General features: G+C 32.6%; 1 non-coding gene across 1 annotated transcript; it reads right to left on the bottom strand.

Moving 5' to 3' along the window:
- Positions 1 to 8,131: 8,131 nt before the first annotated feature.
- LOC133780972 (small nucleolar RNA R71) lies at positions 8,132 to 8,238 on the bottom strand. Its single transcript, XR_009869775.1, has one exon. It is a non-coding gene; the product is annotated as a small nucleolar RNA R71 (small nucleolar RNA).
- Positions 8,239 to 21,390: the final 13,152 nt, after the last annotated feature.

Here is a 21,390-nt window from a genome sequence, read left to right as displayed (position 1 = left end):
AATATAATATTTGTAAACTTTTAATTTTTCAAATGCATGTCAATTTCTAAATATAGCTAGTGTTTCTTATTGGTTGGAAACACCATTAATTATGGCAAAAAAAATGAAATTCAAAATTAATGTAGAAAAAAATATTTACTTGTTGGTGACTTGCTATACCAAATCACTATGTTGTCACATTATCATAATTGTTAGTACCCATCTATGGGTAGTAACCATTGAGAAGTCTTCCATACATGTTATTAAACATATATATAATTTTGTTAGCATATATATGTTTAATAGCATCATATATCTATTTATTGTACTATGATATATTAAATTAATATACCATGTTAGTTTACTTATATATCATAATTTAAAAAAAAACACAAACAAAGTCAATTAATATAAAATAATAATAACGAAATTTGATATATTATTGCACAAACAATGAATATACCGTGTTAACAATAATTAAAAAAAATGTAATATTTATATAATATTAACCATACAACTTTGATATATCCTCCCACAAAAAAAAACATATATACTAGTTGAAAAATGATATACCAAAAGCTCATAAAAAATGAAAAAAAAAATCAAAATAACTTTAAAATAAAAACTAATATACATATACCATAATATTAAAATATTTAAAATGGAATAGTATCAATTTATTTTGCTAAAGAGCATACTCGATAATATTGAAGATGGTTATGCTATTTTACTACAAAATTGAAAACATAGTCATTTACTTACTTTCACGCACCATTAAAGTTAATTTTGTACCAAACTTCATTTTCTTTTCTTTTCTTTTTTCTTTTTTAGGCAATCTAATCATTGTAAATAGAATTGTAGAGAAACATTGGGATAATTTCCATCCAATGGTTTATTGTCTAACCAAAACATATGTAAACTAATTCATTAATCAATTAAAAAAAAAAGCAATCAACATAAAAGATAGTTGTCCTAAAAAATTAGATAAAAAGCTATACAGTTGAAAAGAAAAAAAGAGTTTTTTCTTAAATATATATATTTTTTGTTTATTTTACTTTTTTACAATTTTTAATTATTTTTTTTAAAATACGTACTCAAATTTTCAAAAATATGATCCTTAAAGTTTCATAATTACAAAAATATAGTCTTAGGAAAAACAACTAAAAATCAACTTGAAAACAACTCATTGCATCAACCCAAAATAAAATAAAAAAAAACAAAAAAATAGTATATATTAGAAATATTAAATATTAACAAAAAAATAAATAAATCTAAAAACAACATAAAAACAACTTGAAAACAATAACAACAACAAAAAACAAAACCATAAAATTGAAATATATATTTAACCGTAAAAATAAATTTTTTTAGCAAAATTAAGTATTTTCTGTAAAAATCTTAAAAAAACATAAATAATAAGTCCAATAGGAATTTTGAGGGTCTTTAAAATATATGTATAGGAATTAATTAATAAGTTTACTAGTAAATAGTAAAACTTAAAAAAATAGAAAGATAGAAAAATATTTCTTTTATTTTGTTTGGTAAAAATAAAAGAAAATAAGATGACAGTGAAATTACAATGGAATAATGTTATGCAAATTATTTTAAATTAAAAATAAAGGTAAATAAATAATTTTATTTAGATATATTTTAGAGCACTCCCAATGGATACTCTACTCCATATTTTAAAATACCTCCAAAAAATACACATTTTTCTATTTTACCTATAAGTTTTACATTATACTATACATCAGATTCTTTATATATTTATCTACATCATTTAGATATTATATCTTCAAACATATTTTATTAATTAAAGTAAAATAAAATAATTGAAAAAGAAAAAAGAAATAATAAATATATATATACTAAATGGGAGAGAGAAAGCTTATATAGAAAAATAATAATATTAAAATATTATATAAATGATATGTAAATGTGGATATGGATTAATTGGAGTTTGTGCATAGCTATTATAAATATATGTATAAATGAGCTGATGGAATGTGTTTTTGTGAGTTTTAGCTAAATATTATAGATAAAATGTATTACAAAATACATCACCAAAACATATATTTTTTTATAATTTATCTCAAACTTTTACATTATACCATATATCAACTTCTCTATTTTTTCTCTACATCATTTCAATATTATATTTTTAAAAAATATTTTATTCATTTTAAGAAATAAAATAATTAAATATAATAATATCATACTCATATATATACAAAAATTTATAAAAAAATAATAAAATATTTATAGTTTGATGAATAGTGTTTCACTACAAATAAAGAAATATTATTCATTTAGGTAAAAAAATATAACTTTACATCACCCATTGGAAGACTATTTAACAATTTTTTCTCTATATTATAAAGAATTAGACATTTTACCTCTTTCATTAGGAGTGCTCTAGTAAACAAATTCTTTTTATTTTTCTCTTCAATTCGAAAGAATATAAATTGGTGGGTATTTTTCTCTTTTATTCCTTTTTCTCTAATCTATCAAAAATTGCAATCCAAAAAAATTTAAATACCCTACCAATAATACTTAATGTAATTCGAGCATAATCTATTAAAAAAATATTATCAATATAATTTAAATACTTTTTTTTTTCAGGATAAATAGCAATTCTATTAAAGGTCTAATAAGACATAACTTATTACATGTCGAAATTACTTTCCTTGAGTAAATATAAGTTTTCCAAATGAAATAACTAAATTATGCAAACCAGCCTTTAAAGATTTCAAAAACTTTTGAAAAGAAATACATTATAGAATCTTCAACTAAAAATACAATAACGTCGTGGCAAGTTTTCTTGTAGTGTGAAGGAACCTCACTTTGTATTTTATATGAGAATATTAAAGTTTATAATAAGAGCAAAAGGCCAAAAATCTTTCAAGAGATTAAAGATGATAAAAATATTAGGGTGTTTGGTGGAAGAGTTTTACTTTGTGGAATTTAGTTGGGAGGGTTAATCTCAAACTCAAGTGTTTAAAGAGTTTGAGATTACCCAAAAAAAAATACATTAAAATGGGACTCATTTAAACATAAACATTCCACTAAAAATCATACCTAACATAAGTTTGGTTTAATATTCTCATTCCCAAGAACTCAATCCCCATAACAAACAACCCTATTATTAAAACATAAAACAATGCTAACAATAATGTAAAACTAAACTAGCAAGCAAACAAAGCACCAAAACACACACACACCCACATCATTAAAGATACACAACAAAACTTCAGGAAAAATCTTGCAACAAAACATCAAGTAGGAGAACCTGAAATATGCAACCACGCTAGCCATCACCATTGTTGTCCAGTGTCAATTCTTTGACCACTCCTTGCGACATCGCCACCATCATCATCACCTTCGTCATCTTGCGGCTCAACAAACGATGATACTTGATTAGAGCTCAAAAATATAATTTTATTAGTTTTAAAGTTTAAAATAAATTAAATTTTATTTAATATTTTCATGGATTTATTGTAATATATTTTATATTTGAAAATATAATTTTAATTTAATTTGTGTTCAATTTTCATGAAATAAAATGTATTTTGACACAAAGAAAAAAAAAATTATAAATAAAGAAATGATGAAAAAGTGACATTTTTTAAGGTAAAATAGGCCCAAACCAAGCCCAAAAACCACCTGCAACTGTCACGTGTGGGCTTTTGATTCACCAAGCCAAGCTGCCAGTCAGCTGAGCCGCCAGCCCAAGCTACTTCGGAGACGCCACGTGTTCGCGTGCTACACTCCTTCTGAGCCGCCAGCGAGCTGAGCTGCCATGCCTGGCAGCACCTAACGTGCGCACCTGCCAGCTGCTGCCACCGCTTGACGCGTCAGCCTACTGAGCCAACCAACATGCACCACCGGTCCCACTCGCCTGTCATCTGTCTCCCACGCCCCAACACATTTCTGCAGAGCCAATCAGCGCGTGACACATGGTCAACGTGTCTCCTTTACTACTGCAACTTGTCTCCTACTTTTTCCACTTTGCTACTGCAACGTGTCTCCCACTGTTTTGTACACGATTTTAACACATTTTGAGTCATATTTCCACTATAAATAGAGTCAAATAGAAAAGAAAAGGAGGAGATGAGGGAATTAAGTGTGGAGAGTATAGTTAGAGAGAAAAACATTTATTTCTTATTTTTCTTTCATTTCTTTTGCACTTTTTGAGTGAAAACAATATCTATTTTGGGCTAAATTCTCTTGTGGAAAGGCTAGAGTGAAATTCATGTTTCAAATTATATTTTTAATATGTTGATTTTTTTCTTCATTTCTATATATTTGTTACAATTAAATTTATTTTCTTCTAATTTTTATTCTAAATTTATTGATGTCTTTTACATAAGTCTAGTCATGCTCTTCTTATGTAATTTAGGCTATTGATTTAATTTAAGATATTTGTTATATTATATGTTTTTTTACTGCATTCTGTCATTGGTATTTTTTCGCTCTAAGGTATATAATATGATATGTTTTTAAAATTAGAAGTTAGTATAATTTAATTAAGAATAATTTTTAAGGTGATCTTTATTATATATTTTTTCCAACTATAATTAATGGTGTAGAATTATAATTGAGTAGAATGAATCAATTTTATTAATATATATATATATATATGTTTGCATGAATGAAACTTGTGTCTTCCATATTTTCTTTTTGATTTTAATTCATCAATTTTGTTTATTTAGTGTTTAAAAATTATTCTTTTTCAAAGTTACATTATTTCAAAGTTTCTTATTTCTAATTTACTAATCTTTCTTTTTACTTGTACTTTACCTATCTGTGGATACGACATAGCCCGATTACTACTGCTATTGCTTAGAAGTTTATTGGACGATATCAATTTTTGATTTAGTATAGTCAGAGAGAAAAATATTTATTTCTTATTTTTCTTTTACACTTTTTGAGTGAAAACAATGTTTATTTTAGGCTAAATTCTCTTGTGGAAAGGCTAGAGTGAAGTTCATGTTTCACATTATATTTGTAATATATTGATTCTTTTTTTTCTTCATTTCTATATATTTGTTACAATTAAATTTATTTTATTCTAATTTTTATTCTAAATTTATTAATGTATTTTACATAAGTCTAGTCATGCTCTTTTTATGTAATTTAGGGTCTTGATTTAATTTAGGATATTTGTTATATTATATACTTTTTACTACATTCTGTCATTGGTACTTTGTCGCTCTAAGGTATATAATATGATAGATTTTTAAAATTAGAAATTGGTATAATTTAATTAAGAACATATTTTAAGGTGAGTTTTATTATATGTATGTTGGCGCGGTTCTTCAGCAACAGATAATTAATAGAATAAAGAGTGGGATTAGTGCTAAATAATGAACCGTAATAGATGAATGATCTCGAAGTAAAATGATAACACGACTACTTTTTTAGGTGGTTCAAAGGTTAAAATCCTTCTAGTCCACCAGCCAATATTATTAATATCTTTCTGATATTCTTTACAGGGTATTTCTTTACAAAATAGAATCCAACCCCTTGCAACTCCCAGGGTCTCCATATTTATAGAGAGAGGGCATCTGGGGGTTGGCAAGGGAGGCCATCCCGTGACCTTCTTACCCATCATGTCACTTCTGTGACATTCATGATTAATTCCTAAAACCTAACACTGAAGTGTGGTCTAATCAATAGGTAAGGGGGATAATGGGCCGCACGGCCCAACCCAGTCGTGGGTGCCTGAACACACACGTTTATGCTGCGTGTCCGAGAATTCAGGGATGGATCAGACACGTGATGTCTGATATATGCACGTTTACATTGCGTGGTTGACTTTACAAGGGGTCAGGGATGCCAACTCAAGCTCTCACTTCGAGCTTGATGTACTCTCAGCTCGTGGTGTCCATACTCCTGACCTGACTCCTTAGTAATCTCATTAAGCCTTTTGTTACCTCGAGCTAAAGAGGTAGGACCTGGTGACAGCAGCTCCGGGTATGTGGCATCCACGTGGCTGATATAATTATGCCATTTCTCAGCTCGCTAATAGCCAGTGGATATTTAGGGCGTACAATGTATTTTCCAACAATAATTAATGGTGTAGAATTATAGTTGAGTAGAATAAATCAATTTTATTAAAATATATATATGTTTGCATGAATGAAACTTGTGCCTTCCATATTTTCTTTTTTATTCTAATTCCTCAATTTTGTTTATTTAGTGTTTAAAAATTATTCTTTTTTAAAGGTACATTATTTCAAAGTTTCTTAATTTTAATTTACTAGTCTTTCTTTTTACTTGTATTTTATCTCTCTGTAGATATGATATAGCCTGATTACTACTGCGACCGCTTAGGAGTTTATTGGGCTATATCAATTTTTGGCGCCATTTTTGGGGAGGTAATTCTACAATTAAATGTTTGCATAGTAAATTAATTTTTTTTATTTAAAAAAATGTAGTAAAATTGTTTTAATTTCTCTTATTAATTTTTTTCCTTAGTAATTTTTATTTTTAGTTATGTATTTATTTATTCATTTTTTTGTTTTTGTTTTTGTTATTGTTTTATTTTATTTATTTACTTTTAAGTTTAGAATTTTATTTTCTAGATTTAGATTTTTTTTCGAAAAAAAGCATAAAATTTTGAATCATAAAAATTTAATGCATAAAAAAACAAAGTATTGAGAACATATGTGTAATTTTGGAAATCAATAAAAACCAAACTTGTTTTGTCTTAGAAAAGTTGGTTCTTAAATAAGGTATGTGTTAGCGTTACCCTCCAACCTTTTCTAAGAACCCCAGGGAGTTCTAGAAAAGTTATTGGGCCTAAAGTGGTATCTTGGAAGCCTTCCCAATTGGCCTGAGAACTAGGGGTGTTCGTGGTGTGGGTGGTGCAGTTTTTCTCTAATTTTTTAGACCGCACTGCATATGCGGTTTGAGCAATTTTCCAAACCGCAACCCGCATTACATAGACCTTAAACCGCATAAGCCGTACCGCAAAAATGCGGTGTGGTGCGGTGCGGTGTGGGCAATTTATACCTATCGCCAATAATTTAACAATTAAACATTATAATTAATAAATATTCATAATAAATCTCATAACCATAGAGTGTTTAACAAAATAATTAAATGTACAACAAACTAATAAATTTTTAGCAAAACAATAAAAATATAACAAACTAATAACAAAGAAAAAATGTAATATAGAAGTAAAGATTTTAGTAAATGAGGAATATCTTTAGATTGAAGTAGAATATGTGTTAACATCCTATAAAACATTATATATTTTTTCTAGATATTGTGTATATTTTACCATATAAATATTTATGCATTAATTTTAAATGTGGTAAAAAAGAAAAAAAATAGGTAAAAAGTTAATATATATAATGATGCGGTGCGGTGTGGTGTGGTTTGAATCGCATTTATAAAATTTAAAACTGCAAACCGCACTGCACCGCGCAGTTTGGAAAAAATACAAACTGCAACCGCACCGCGAAGGATTCTAAACCGTAAATTGTGGTGCAGTGTGGGCAGTTTGTGCGGGTGTGGGCGGTTTTATGAACACCCCTACTGGGAATATTTTTGGTGTATACTTATTACACTATTACACACTTGCGCTTATAATACTTACAAAATAAATAAAAAATAACAAAACTTTATGCCACGAAATAGAGACGCACTAGAGAGATTCGTGAGACAACAAGTAGAAGCTTTAGAAAACTCTCCTAGTTCGTCATTTTCTTCCATTCGTTCAAATTCACCTGATTCACTGAGACTTCCTGAACCACCCACGATGGCTCATCAAGATGAAGTCCAACCAAGAACGCTATATGATTATTTACATCCTACGCGTATAGCCACACCTTCATGCATAATGTATTCCAACAATATGCCAAATTTCGATTTCAAACCCGACATGATTAACCTCTTACCAACCTTCCATGGGTTGGAAAATGAGAGTCCATACGTGAATATACAAGAATTTTAAAAGGTGGTGGCTACATTCAACAACCGAGTTGATGTCACCCACATTGTGAGATTGAATTTTTTTCCTTTCTCTCTCAAAGACAAAACAAAAAGCTGGTTGTATTCCTTAAGGCCTAGATCTATCAGAATATGGGACGAAATGACAAAAGCATTCTTCGCCAAATTTTATTCGCCCCATAAGACTAGCAGCCTTAAGAGGAAAATCTCTACCTTCATCTAGAAAGACCATGAAACTTTCCATTAGGTCTGAGAGAGGTTTAGAGATTTGATAAATCAATGCCCACATCATGGATACGGAAGCTGGCGTCTGATCAAATATTTCTATGACGGTCTCACAACTGGACAAAGACAATTCGTACAAATGATGTGCAATGACGAATTCCTTCAAAAAGATCCCGATGAAGCTTTCGAGTATTTCGACGATCTTGTTGAAAACTCCTACACATGGAATGGACCGAGTCCTATGGACAAACCACGATCAACCGGAATCTACCAATTGAGGGAAGATGACAACGTCAAAAACCAAATTGAATCATTGAGACAACAATTTGAGGCTTTCAAAAATCAAGAAGGTAGAGGAATCCACATGGCCACAAAAGTAGAGACACGAGATCCATGCTTCATCTGTGGAGGGACGGAACATCAGCCGAAAAAGTGCCTAGCTCTTGGTGAGTTAAGAGGAGGAAATGAGGAACAATGCAATGCTTTAGGAGATTACAAGAAGTCTTATAACCCTTTCTCAAACACTTACAATCTCGGTTGGTGCAACCATCCAAATTTCAACTGGAAGGATTCAAACCAAGCATCTCGGAGCCAATGGAGGCCTAAGCAGAAACAACTGCCAAAAGCATACATTGCTCCTCAAAATAACATGCTGTCAAGTAATTCTCTTGAGAATACCTTGCAAATGCTTGCGCAAACACAAATAGCCTTAACTCAATAGCTCAAATCTTGTTTCACACAAATGGTAGAGGAAATGAAAGACATAAAAATCCAAATGACAAAGCTAAACACTACTTTGGCAATTCAAGAGCGTGGTAGACTTCCATCTCAACCACTAATCCATCAAAAAGGGCAACACATGGCACAAACCTCCTCCTCTATAGATACAAATTTCAAAGAGGTTAATGTCATCACTACTCGAAGTGGTCAAAGTACTGTTTCGCCATTAACTAAGACAACGAGTACTTCAATGCCCGCTCCAGATGATGATGTGCCAATAAGCATTGCAGTAAAAGCTTCTTTTCCTCAAGCTTTGAAATCCACTGGAAAGGTACTGGAAAATCATGGTGAAATCCTAGACCTTTTAATACAAGTGAAGATCAACTTGCCATTGTTGCATGTGATCAAACAAGTGCCAGCTTATGCCAAGGTTATCAAGGATTTGTGCACTGTTAAAAGAAAGAACCATGTCAAGAAAACTGCATTCTTGGCAGAACAAGCTAGTGCGGTAATTGACTGCAAGACACCACCTAAGTACAAAGATCCTGGTTGTCCCACCATCTTATGCCAAATTGGGGAACATGAATTTGGTCAAGCCTTTCTAGACTTAGGAGGAAGTGTAAATCTCATGCCATATTCATTATACTTGCAATTAGGTCTAGGAGAACTCAAGCCCACATCTGTGGTGCTACAATTGGCCGATCGATCAGTCAAGAAACCTCGGGGATTAGTAGAAGACATTCTGATTCAAATTGAAAAATTCTATTAAGACTAAAGACATAACTTAGATCTTAAAAAAAAATACTAACACCACACAACTGTACACTGTTGGACCACTGGACCAGAGCAACCCTAAAGCGACAAGTTGCAATATTGAAGCTATGGTCAATAGCTAGTCCTAGTAGAGTATTTGAAGGCCTTGGTGACTAGCAGAGTGAGAAGAGTTTCTGACTTCTAGAGAGAAAATGAACGAGGCGGCTAGGGTTTTTTTTCTTAAGTTTTAAAACCATAAGTATTATTTATAGCAATTCATTTTTCTCTTAACATTCCATTAAAACTCCTAAATTTAAAATAACAATCTTGCCCCAGCACTAATCCTAATAACAATCTAATTTAAGTAAAAAAATTAGAGTTAAATATGTAATAACTTAAAATACTACTTGTTTATGAATGAATATTAAATAAATTACTTAATATTTATTAAATAAAACACATAATACAAAGACTCATGTCTCATATGGTTATAAATTAAAACTTAGCAATTATAAAGAATAATACAAAAAAATTAAAACTAAAAAATATAAGTAAATAAATATTATAAACTCAACTGACAATCAACATAGTTTGACTACAACATAATTATCAAAATTACAGTATGCTCTTCTTTTTCAATTGTTCTTTTATTTAAAAAAACTCCATACAAACATATTAAATCATTTGTCTAATAAATTCAGTTGGTGTTATAAAAAGATTGAATAATACAAAATTTTTCTATTATGGAAGTCTTCAAGCGACATGGAAGCCTTATCGCTTACCATTTTTTTTCTTGTCTTGTCAGTCTTTTTTTTTTTTTTACGGTTCAACTACTTTAATGTGTCTTACATCTTTTAAAGAATAACTAGCATGTATTATAAATTTATATTCTTCTAGGATACAAATAGTGGTCAACCTATGAATCATAGAGACATATAAGGAGCAAAAAATTAAGGAGTGGACAGGATTAAGAAGAGGAAAGGAAAAAAATAACATTCCCAAAAATGAAAAGTCACATTAGTTAAATATACATGTTTATTTGTATCGATTATCAATATATTATATTTCAGTTTTATGTTTTAGCTAAGTTTTCAAGCTTTGTAAATGATACATTATTTATTGACCATTTAACTACTTCTTCCCCCTTCAAATGTGTATTAAATTTCAAGAATTTTTAGTGAATCCGTGTCCACGTCAACTTTCATCTTACTATATTTGAGTAGAGATTGGTTTTTGAGTCGGGAAAAAAAGAACTTGTCACAAAGTTTTATTTTATTGTGGAACAACTTAAATGATTTGAAAAATAATTAACTCATATGAAAGTCTTCTAACATGTCTTCAATAAATTAACTCCAAGTATATTTTCTTTTTCCAAGCATTCAAATGGACATACCCTAACAAGGCAAAGGAGAGGAGTGTAAAAGCTGAAGAGCGAGGATGAAGGTGGGCAGCTGGCGATGGTGTTACGTGTATAGTGAAGCCTGTGAAGAAAAGATCTGTTATGGAAACTTGAGTACTATATTTGTAAGAATGACCATCAAAATTGGTCATACTCACAAACTAAGCAACAAAACAATTGATATTTTAATATATTCTATGACAAGTGGATATTTGAAGGAGTTTTACCATATCACTGCTTTGTATTATAGATTATTGTCTTTTTTCTTTTGTCCAATTGCTTTGTATTAAAGATTACATGTGAATAGAGAATAACATGTCAATATAAAAAATTAGTTATAAAGAATCTGTCCCTAAACTATATATAAAACATAAATATATTATAGACCTGCTTAGTTGGGGAGAAGAGATGCAACTATAGCAAGGTTGAGCTCAAATTTATTTACATATAACATGAAGCATCAAATCATATAACATTTATATGAAGTTTATAAATCAACTTGTATGTATATGCATATAGAGAAAATCGAGAATATCGTTTTATCTGTTAGCTTTAGAGAAATGAATTATATCTTTTCTCTTTTGTCTCATAACACTTATAAGTATAATAACACTAGTTTACTATACAATCTAAAATTTCAAAACAACCATTTTCAAATGTGTATGCACATACAACTATACATATACAAAGAACATAAATAGTTCATATAGAGAGAAGACGTACTGAAACAACAACTGAAGGCTTCATTATTATCTTTTCAAAAGGAAAATAAATAACAAGACACGTGGGATTCGTTCCAAAAGTAAGCAACAACTTCAAAAAGAGGAGTTTATTTTCCCTATATTTTTCATAGCAACACCATAAGTTTATTTACAAGCTAATAGAAAACATGTACAATAATAATGAGAAATCGAGAAAGACTAATTCAGTAAGAGAAATGCAGACAAAAAAAATAAGAATAACACCTGAGAAGCTAGATAGCTTGAGAAGCAATATTTCAAAGTGACCTAATTGAATTTTTTAAACTATGAATTTTTGCACATTGCTTCTGTTGTTTCGTTAAACTATGAATTTTTTAATATATATATATTTATATGTATACATACGAAGGAACTGAATTCTTTTTGCATGGCAGTGCATTATAAAAGGCAGAGGCAAGAATAAACATAGACACATTTTTACAAACACCTCATACGCATAGAAGCTATATGGTCGAAAAGTGGGATAAACGGTTGAAGGTCATATATCATGATGAAATAAGAACCATGAAAAAACCTTTTAAAGTGTTTGGTTATAATTTATATGCAGGTCCAGTTTTGTCCAAAGCTCAATAGGTGAGATTTTGTAGGCATGTAATCTGTGGAATAAAATAATGAAAATGGTAATGGTTTAATCCTTTTCAATTGGAACTCAATTCTCGTCAAAAATAGAAGAAAAAAAATGATGCGAACAAAATGTAACTACCGACGACAGTAAACATAAAAGACAGATCCAATATGAGAAGTAAAGATATATGAAAATTGACAACTACCTAACTTTCAATTAAGTCGTATGAGACATCGAGGCCTTCCTGTAGCTGAGGTAGTCGAACTCCTATGAACGATAGTAACGAAAGGAACAAGTTGAAGTCAGACATCAAGGCCTTCCTGCAGCCGAGGTAGTCACACTCCCATGGAGTGTTTGCCTAAGTCGTCTAAAGCTGCCTCTCAGAACGCGTGAAGCTGTCGCCCAGTCCGCCGATGTAGAGGAGAACAGAAAAAAAAAGTTAAAATGTTGGAGAAGAAGCGTAAGTGAGAAGAGAACGGTGAGGAGAAGCTAAGGCAGAAGCTTTGAGATATCAAGCAACGCGCGAGAGAGATGACAGGGTAACGTGGGAAGATGACAGGAGAGTGGGTGATGATGTACTGAAACAAGGATGGGCAAAACACTTTCCAAAAAAAAAAACCCAGACAAGTCCAAAACAAAAACCGCTCAAACTACCTAAATAACCTTATTTAAATGAAGAATTACATGTTTTTTGATTAAACAGTAAAAGTAATATATAGAATAATTAAGGGATAAAAATAGAAAAAAAGATGAACCAATAGCTGCTTATGCGCTCTTTTACTAATAGTATAAATATTAGGAACACATAAATATTTAATTTCAACCTCACAATTTCAAATGATATAGCTAAAATCAATTATACATGATTATGTGTAATATTCGTATATGTCAAGCGTTACTCTTTTTTAAATATAGTTTTCAAATTGATTATGAAAATAACATTGAATGTGTGCAAACAATTTGGAATTTTTATTTAGATAGTTTATAAAAGGAGAGACCAAAGAAAGAGAAACGCAAAATGTGTGGGGAAAGAAATAGGATAAGGTTAAAAAAGTAAGAAATACTTTAAAACTCAAACAATTATTGTTAGTTTAACAATGTTAAAAAAAAAAAATTTAAAAGATATTTACAACATTAAGTATAGCCAATATTTTTTCTTTTACGAGAAAAATACCTAAAAAAAAAACGAAAAGAATGTATATATATATATTTTTTCTATAATACAATTTATAACTAATTTATATGCAAATAGATTTATATACACTATTATTAAGTTTTAAAAAAATGTATAAAATAAAAAAGCATAAACATAATAAAAATTAATAATATCAAGATAATCGAGATAACATAGTTATTAATATTAATTATAAAACAACGATGTAAGTAAGAATTTTTTTTTTAATAAAACATTAATTAAATTTATAAAAATATTAAATATTTTTAAAAATGCCATAAAAGTATTTTTTTCTCCTGTCATATTTGTTATTGTCATAAATTAAATGTCCAAATATTTTAAGAATGATTCACCATTTATTATATATTTTTTTATGTATTTCCAAAGAAAAATTAAACAAAAATAGCATTTAGGGACCTAAATGATATGATTTGAAAATGTTGGGGACCTAATTGATACTAATATCCCCAAAAATTCAGTTCGATGACGTGGCAATCAGAAGTGAGAAGTGGCAATGCATGGTCAGTAAATGGCACATTAATAGTCAATAAATGTATTGGCTCTTCGGATTTGTGATATTTTTGGTCATGAAAATTATTTATCTGGTTTGAGAGTGATTTGACCGACTAGGTAGAATTTTTGTCCGACCGGTAAAGATTTTTGACTGACCAATCAAATGCTTTGGTCGACCAGTCAATTGTTTTGGCCGACCAGTCAAGTGTTTTGCTAGACCAGAGATGTGTCATGCTAGACCAGAGCAGTGTAATGCTAGACCAGAGATGTGTTATGTTAGACCAGAAATGTGTCATGTTAGACCAGAAATGTGCTAGAGGAGTGCTTTTGCTTATGCTGACCAGTAAGTTGTCTTGTCCGACCAGTCACTTTGGGGATGGATTTGGTTGGTGCACGGATCAGAATCTTAAAAGTTACCGCCTACTTCAATAAAGCCTCAGTAACAACTTCAACCCAAATCATTCTCAACTGCCGCGGGAATCTCTCAGATGTCCCGGAATAATAGCTATATTATTGTAATTTAGATTTACTTATATTTTATTAATTAAAGTCTGTTGGAAGAACCAATGACCCGGTCAAAGGGAATATCTGATGTACGATCCATGAGCCTATAAATAAATGGCTCATGGCATCATTTTGGGGAACTGATCTTTTTAGACTGAGAAAAACTCTCTAGTTTTGAGACGTTGGGATTGATTCTTGGGGCATTTTCTTAGAGCTTAGAGAGATAAAGCTTGTATTCTCTAGAGAGAGAAACTCTGTATTTTTCTACTTACACTTAAGAAGCTCAGTTGGCTCAAGTTCATCTGATCTTAACTGTAGGATCTATATATCACAACTCCAAGTGGATTAGGCTATTACCAATAAATTGGGGCTGAACCACTATAAAATTATCAGTGTCGTATTTTCTATTGAATGTTTATTGTAGTTTTGACATCTACTCGTCATTGGCCAAAATCGTGGTCAACATTTTGGTGCCCAAGAATGTTGACCACGATTATCATATCAAGATGGCGCCCAAGAATACCAATGTGGCATCTAAAAAGTCAGGCATGTCGAAAGAGCCTGCTAGATCATAAGGTCCTGGACCGCAGAACCCAGAGACTGAGCCCAGGGTCTTTCTCGAGGAGACCACTCCAGAAGTTGAATAACTCCAGGAAGCAATAGGTGCTTTCCAAGAGGAGATGGTGCAATTCAATGCTTGGCAAGAGTCTTTCGCTGAAGAGATGGTTAGGCAGAGAACTGCGTTAGAGCAGCAAAGGCGCGATATGGAGGCCAGAAGCGAAGAGATTAGACAACGACAGGAGGAAGTCGACCGGAGACATCGTGAAGCATCACTTGCTCTAGAAGCGGCTACCCAATTGACCAGATGGTAATGCCCGACCAGGCGGTCACGACCTTGGAACTTCGTCAGTTGCACCAACCATCCAAGCCCAGCTTGACGTGCTAACGGCTGCAGTGCAAGGTTTGTCAAAACGACCTTTCGGGATGGATGCGATAGACTACCGGAGTGGTAGCCCATTTTGTGCCCGGATTAGAGCAGCCCAGCCGTCGAAAAAATATAAAGCACCGGTGCTACCAGTATATACAGAAAAGGCAGATCCCATTAGACATGTTGGGAAATTCGAGGACCAGATGGAACTGCTCGGGGTGAGTGACGATTATTGGTGTAGAGTTTTCCTGACTACTTTGTCAGATACCGCCCAGGAATGGTATTGGAAGTTTAAGCCGAACTCCATTACCTCTTGGGAAGCATTCAGGAAGGAGTTTTGTAGACAATTCAACACTGCCCGGACTCCACCAGTTTATGCCAACCACTTGGCATATATCAAACAAGGAAAATATGAGTCTTTAAACAATTATATACAGAGATTCATGAGAGAAGCCAATAGAGCAACTGTAGGAGATGAGGGGAAGATGGTTGCCATATCCGCTGGGATAACTTATCGGAGCCCTTTGTGGGATTGTATACATAGAAATCCAATTTCGACACTTCAACAATTTCTTGACCGAGCAGACAAGTATATGAAATTGGATGATGCAATCGAGAAAGAGGAGAATGGCATAAATAATCCGGGCAGATCAGCTGACCCTCCTAAGAATGGTGGAAAGAAACGTGGGAATAACGGGTCTGACCACCATGAAGAAAAGAAGGCCAAGTCTAGTTCAAACGAAAAGCCAACCAAGTATGAGCCTCAGTTCACTAATTACACCACTCTCTCGACTAGCCGAGCGGAAATATATCTTGCTAGTCATGAAGAGGTTCCATACAAGAAAACTCCACCCATCTGGAAAGAGATGAGTAAGAGAGACATGAATAAGTTTTGTCGTTTCCATGGAGATTATGGTCACGCAGGAATGAATGCAATCACCTCAAGGACGAGATAGAATTTCTTCTCTGGTCGGGCAAGTTGAGAAAGTACCGGGCATAGACACCCCAAGGAGAAGGAGGCAGCAACAATTCTAGGTTCAAATGACAGAGATCTCCACCCTTGCAACCTGGACCTGTGGACTTTACCTTAGACACTATATGTGGAGGTCCACACTACTGGCTGAGGATAAGAACAAAGCAAGGGAGGGGTATGCCCATATACTTTGACATGAGCTGGAGTGCTAGGATCAGATTGAGTGAACGAAGCTTGATCAAGAACCACTGGAATGGCGAGCATCAGAGGATATATTCTCACTAAATACCGCTTTCAGAGTGGTAGTTTAATTTCAAGTTGTTTAACTTGTTATTTAAATTTGGTTTATGAGCTGGTTATTTGCTCACCAGTCATCTATTTTTGAACAATTTGTGTTGTTTAAGACTCATTATTAGACACGCTTTTTCCTTTTTTTTACGAGTAATAAAAGAGACTACGCATAACATGGTCAATTCTTGCTACAAATGTGCATGTGTGTTAATTATTCGAACAGTGTTCAACTGGTCGGTAAAATTGGACAGTGTTCAACTGGTCGATACGTTCAAGCAGTGTTCAACTGCTCAAATATTTTCCATATATTCTATGTGTTTCACGAGTAATTAACTGCTCGAACAGATTTGGTTAAGTAGCAAGTGACTAAGGATCTTTCAACCCTCGATCACTTGGGGGGCACATGGGGTATACTGATATATAATTTAACACAGGCAATAAGAGCACGAGTTAAGATATCTGTTTTTAGGCTGACTTGTAAATTTTCGAAGTCCAAAAAGGCCATTAAGCTAACTTTTTTGACAAAGCTTAAGTAACTTGGAATTTTTAAAAAAAAAAAAAATTCAAGTTAGAAGCAGATATTCGTGTGACAATAAACATTATGCTCATAAAATGTTAGAGCAATAAGAGTGTGAGAAAGTATACTTAGCAGAGACTTATGAAATGTCTAGAATTTCTAAGTTAGAAAACTAAGTACTCATGCGAAAATATAAGGCATACACAGAGTGACTTTACTATTCACAAAAAACTTATAACTGTTTAAGTCTAAAAAGACTTAGAATGTTTTAAGTTAGCAAATAAAAGTAAAGTATAAATGCCAACAGCTCGGCTGTACGAGAAAAATATCAAAGATGCTAAGCAACAATTGTCTTCACAAGAAAAAAGAGTAAACTACTGGCCAGGTACAAAGTTTAGCTAATCAGGTGCAAAGTTTTCCTGGTCGAGAGAGCAGATACAACTTCCCTGGTCGGCTGAGCATATATCATTGGTCAAGTAGGAAACTCTGTTGTTGAGCATGACTAACATCGATGAGTCCCTGGAGTGAATCAAACAAACACGAACAAATAAATGCAAAGAAAAAATATTTACTACCCAGTAAAATATTTTCTCTTAGCAGTAAAATATTTTACTACCCAGATAAAAATTTATGAGAGCAACAACAATAATCATAAATTTTTGGTGCCTAAATGCATAAGCCATAAAGTTCTGAACAAGCCTAAGGAGCTAAGAGGGCCATGTATCCGAGCGGATGCTGGGGTGTGTCCGAGTAGACTGCTTGATGCCCGAGCGGATGGGCGTATGTGTCCGATCGGAAGGCGCGTGTGTATGGGCAGCTGGCGTATCATCCAAGCGGATGTGTGTGAACCCGGTCGGCTGGGCGTATCATCCGAGCAGATGTGGAGTGGTGCTGATCGGATGGCGCGCGCGTGTCTGGGCAGCTGGCGTATCATCCGAGCGGATGTGTGAAGTCACTTGAGCAGCCAGGCGCGCATCCGAGGAGCTGTTGCAGGTGTGTTTGAGGAACTGCTTCCGTGCATCCGAGAAACTAGGTGCACCAAGGGAGGCGCGCATCCGAGGAGCTCTGCCCTGATGCTGAGGAGCCAGCATGCCAAGGGCTGCTATCCGAGGAGGTTATGTGCCCTAAACGGAGAGGGCATTCCCAACCCACAAGGCGGGCGTCCAAGCAGCAGGAAACAAAGCACCCAAGGGTCAGCAGTTAAGAAATTATTTGGGTCCCGAGGACCAAATAGGCATTTCAAATCAGCTAAGCAAGCACAAGTTTACTAAAAAAATGTGGAGCAAACATGTTTTCCTACTCATGGGGTACTACAACAAGATCAAAAAATGGAATTTGAAGAATACAAAAGTGAAAGTTACTGACCGGATGGAAGCTTTTGGATGACCTCAAAAACATCTTGCTAGAGAAAAAGTTTATCATACGAGTAAATCATACAATAAACTGTTAGGAGTGTGTCCTAAAAGCATGTAAAGACATTTGTTTTTTCTGTGAATAAATAAATACAATGGTTTATTATTATTGTCATATTTAGATTGTTAAATTATTGTTTGAATAATTTTGTAAATATCAGAAAAATTCCATATTCATTATTGAGGATGTGATCTTGTATTAGTACGAGAGAATTAAGATCACATGAATGAATAAAAATGGTCAACAACGACAAATTAAAGTTATGGAATTCTTTAATTGGAGTTGTAAGTACGGTTTACTGAGTATCATAATGATACAAATAATCTAGATTCGGATTATTGATGTGGTAAGACATCTCGGTAAAGGTGCTTTATATAATATGATTATATATGACATGGATCGATGTGAATTAAAGTCTTTATCCAAAAACCATTTAACAATAAAGACTTGTAATTCATATCATAACAGATGATCATTTATAGATCAACCTAAATCCTGAGTGTTCATGAACTCCTGTTCATGTTTATTAAATTTTTTGATTCACTCGTTAAGGTCTCTTCAAAGAATGAGGCTAATGACTTTTGTTTTGGAGATTTAATATCATGGATGGCTGGGAACATGTATCAACAACACAGAATCTAATCTTTCCTAACGGATCGTATATTAGTTCCCTTAAGGGTTAATTCTGGAACTGAATGATTTTGAGCTCAAATCTATAATTAGATTATAGATTAATTATTCACTAGTGAATTAATGGTACTTAAGGAATAAGAAATAAATTAGAAAGGTTAAATGGTAATTCTCCCATTCTAATTTATGAACTAATTAATTAGAGGGTTGAACTATTATAAGATGGTTATATCAATGGACGACTTAAGAAAAAGATTTCTGTAAAAGTATATCTATAACATAAAGAGTGCAATTCTGAATTTATAGTGGAGTAATATCAGAATTAATAAATTAACTATTATAATTAAAGAGTTTAATTATTTAGTTTCAATTTATTGGAGCTTAATGTTATAGGTCCATGGTCCCCAGAATGGCTCAAACAATCACTGTCAAAGGCAAATACAAAAATGGGCAAAAATGACTTATGTGATAAGTAAAATATTTTTCTATGTATCAAACATAATTATTGTTTAATTATGTGTAATTAATTAATTAAGAATTAATTAATTATTTGATTTAACAAAAATATAATTAATTTTGAATTAATTTATTTTTGGGATTTTTGGTATTTAAATAATAATAAAAATTGGGAAAAATCACATGCATGCACATGCATGTGGTACACGTGTGGCACATTGCACATGCACTGTGCTACACGCATAAGAGATAGACTTGGTCTCTTGATTCCACAATTTTAGTTATTTAAATATTAAATAAATAATGAGATATTTTGATTTGATTTAAATATTATTATTTAAACAAAAATCTGATAACTGATCAGTTATTTTGAATTTGTTTAAAATAACAAATATTTTAATATATTGGATATTATTAAATATTGGATATCAGTTTTCACAGAACGTAAGTTTTCAGGGATAGAAAAATATCTAGGATTCTCTCAGAGAAAAAGATCAGTGACAAAACAAAGGTCATTGTTCTTCACAAAACGTAGGTCCAAACTTTATCAGATCTCATGTGTTGAGAATATCTGATAAATAGTTATTGCCTATTATTTGTATAGCGAGCCCACACTCGTTCTTTGGGTGACTGAGAACATTTTGGAAGATCTTGGTGTGAGATCTCAAGGATTCAGCCATACGAAAAGATAGCAGCAAGGAAGGACCTGAGGTAATGTTTCTATTCTTGTCCTTGATTCAATATATATATGAGTGTGAAGAAGTAGATCTAGAAATCTTATGGGATTAATCTGACAATTTGATTGTTGTTCCGCTGCGCATAATCTCTGATTTGATTAATAAAAACCAACATAAACTTGGGGGGCAAATGTTATCCCCAAAATTTTAGTTCGATGACGTAGCAATCAGAAGTGACAAGTGACAATGCATGGTCAGTAAATAACACATTAATAGTCAATAAATGTATTGGCTCTTCGGAGTTGTGATATTATTGGTCATGAAAATTATTTATCTGGTTTGGGAGTGATTTGACCGACCAGGTAGAATTTTTGTCCGACCGGTAAAGATTTTTGACTGACCAGTCAAACGTTTTGACTGACCAGTCAAATGCTTTGGCCGACCAGTCAATTGTTTTGGCCGACCAGTCAAGTGTTTTGCTAGACCAGAGTTGTGATATGCTAGACCAGAGAAGTGTCCTGCTAGACCAGAAATGTGTCTAAGAGATGTGTCATGTTAGACCAGAAGTGTGCTAGAGGAGTGCTTTTGCTTATGCCGACCGGTAAGTTGTCTTGTCCGACCAGTCACTTTGGGGATGGATTTGGTCAGTGCACGGATCAGAATCTTAAAAGGTACCGTCTACTTCAATAAAGCCTCAGTAACAACTTCAACCCGAATCATTCTCAACTGTCACGGGAATCTCTCAGATATCCCAGAATAATAGCTATATTATTGTAATTTAGATTTACATATATTTTATTAATTAAAGTTTGTTGGAAGAACCAATGACTCGGTCAAAGGGAATATCTGATGTACGATCCATGAGCCTATAAATAAATGGCTCATGGCATCATTTTGGGGATATGATCTTTTAGACCGAGAAAAACTCTCTAGTTTTGAGACGTTGGGAC

The sequence above is a fragment of the Humulus lupulus genome, chromosome 5, assembly GCF_963169125.1.
Source record: "Humulus lupulus chromosome 5, drHumLupu1.1, whole genome shotgun sequence".
Classification (NCBI taxonomy): Eukaryota; Viridiplantae; Streptophyta; class Magnoliopsida; order Rosales; family Cannabaceae; genus Humulus; species Humulus lupulus.
The sequence above is the reverse complement of the archived record's forward strand: the minus strand, read 5'-3'. Positions and strand labels throughout refer to the sequence as shown.